Source organism: Salmo salar, unplaced genomic scaffold (genome assembly GCF_905237065.1).
Source record: "Salmo salar unplaced genomic scaffold, Ssal_v3.1, whole genome shotgun sequence".
NCBI classification, from domain to species: domain Eukaryota; kingdom Metazoa; phylum Chordata; class Actinopteri; order Salmoniformes; family Salmonidae; genus Salmo; species Salmo salar.
The window spans coordinates 65,001-66,617 of NW_025550677.1; the positions used below are offsets into that span (position 1 = coordinate 65,001).

Sequence of the window (1,617 nt, forward strand, 5' to 3'; positions counted from 1 at the left end):
CGCTTACGGCCATATCAGCCTGGGTACGCCCGATCTCGTCTGATCTCGGAAGCTAAGCAGGGTCGGGCCTGGTTAGTACTTGGATGGGAGACCGCCTGGGAATACCAGGTGCTGTAAGAATTTTGTCCACGAGGGTGTGCTCTTGCACTATTTCATCAGCAACACTGCCTTGTAGTAAGCATTTAATGATGAATTGACTAAATGTCTGTTTTATCAGACTCACTTTGACTATATATGTTGTAGCAAGAGATTGTTTCTCGCTTACGGCCATACCAGCCTGGGTACGCCCGATCTCGTTTGATCTCGGAAGCTAAGCAGGGTCGGGCCTGGTTAGTACTTGGATGGGAGACCGCCTGGGAATACCAGGTGCTGTAAGCATTTTGTCCACGAGGGTGTGCTCTTGCACTATTTCATCAGCAACACTGCCTTGTAGTAAGCATTTAATGATGAATTGACTAAATGCAGCTTCCTGCCTTTTTAATAGGATCAAATTTCCTTGTGTTTTCAATTAGCATCTGCCTTGTATTTATAAGACAAACAAGAATATTGTTGCTGAATGCAGCTTGTGTGTGCTTTATGCTCCTTTGCCCTGTTCAAATTATGAAAGGAAATAAAGTTTGTATTTTATCCAACTACCTATGCTAAAAAGTGATGGGAACAGTGTTTGTAATTTCTTCTACTTTTTCAGTGACACAAAGTTCAAGCTGCTTATCTAATTGGTGAAAATGCAATGTCTGTTTATCACACTCACTTTGACTATATATGTTGTAGCAAGAGATTGTTCTCGCTCACGGCCATACCAGCCTGGGTACGCCCGATCTTGTCTGATCTCGGAAGCTAAGCAGGGTCGGGCCTGGTTAGTACTTGGATGGGAGACAGCCTGGGAATACCAGGTGCTGTAAGCATTTTGTCCACGAGGGTGTGCTCTTGCACTATTTCATCAGCAACACTGCCTTGTAGTAAGCATTTAATGATGAATTGACTAAATGTCTGTTTTATCAGACTCACTTTGACTATATATGTTGTAGCAAGAGATTGTTTCTCGCTTACGGCCATATCAGCCTGGGTACGCCCGATCTCGTCTGATCTCGGAAGCTAAGCAGGGTCGGGCCTGGTTAGTACTTGGATGGGAGACCGCCTGGGAATACCAGGTGCTGTAAGCATTTTGTCCACGAGGGTGTGCTCTTGCACTATTTCATCAGCAACACTGCCTTGTAGTAAGCATTTAATGATGAATTGACTAAATGTCTGTTTTATCAGACTCACTTTGACTATATATGTTGTAGCAAGAGATTGTTTCTCGCTACGGCCATACCAGCCTGGGTACTCCCGATCTCGTCTGATCTCGGAAGCTAAGCAGGGTCGGGCCTGGTTAGTACGTGGATGGGAGACCGCCTGGGAATACCAGGTGCTGTAAGCATTTTGTCCACGAGGGTGTGCTCTTGCACTATTTCATCAGCAACACTGCCTTGTAGTAAGCATTTAATGATGAATTGACTAAATGTCTGTTTTATCAGACTCACTTTGACTATATATGTTGTAGCAAGAGATTGTTTCTCGCTTACGGCCATATCAGCCTGGGTACGCCCGATCTCGTCTGATCTCGGAAGCTAAGCA

General features: G+C 44.9%; 3 non-coding genes and 2 pseudogenes across 3 annotated transcripts; all 5 read left to right on the forward strand.

Moving 5' to 3' along the window:
* Position 1: 1 nt before the first annotated feature.
* LOC123739645 (5S ribosomal RNA) lies at positions 2 to 120 on the forward strand. Its single transcript, XR_006767819.1, has one exon. It is a non-coding gene; the product is annotated as a 5S ribosomal RNA (ribosomal RNA).
* Positions 121 to 259: 139 nt separating this feature from the next.
* Positions 260 to 378, forward strand: LOC123739639 (5S ribosomal RNA). The gene has a single exon (XR_006767813.1). It is a non-coding gene; the product is annotated as a 5S ribosomal RNA (ribosomal RNA).
* A 408-nt stretch (positions 379 to 786) lies between these two features.
* On the forward strand, positions 787 to 905 carry LOC123739705 (uncharacterized; annotated as a pseudogene).
* A 139-nt stretch (positions 906 to 1,044) lies between these two features.
* Positions 1,045 to 1,163, forward strand: LOC123739604 (5S ribosomal RNA). Its single transcript, XR_006767779.1, has one exon. It is a non-coding gene; the product is annotated as a 5S ribosomal RNA (ribosomal RNA).
* A 139-nt stretch (positions 1,164 to 1,302) lies between these two features.
* Positions 1,303 to 1,420, forward strand: LOC123739703 (uncharacterized; annotated as a pseudogene).
* Positions 1,421 to 1,617: the final 197 nt, after the last annotated feature.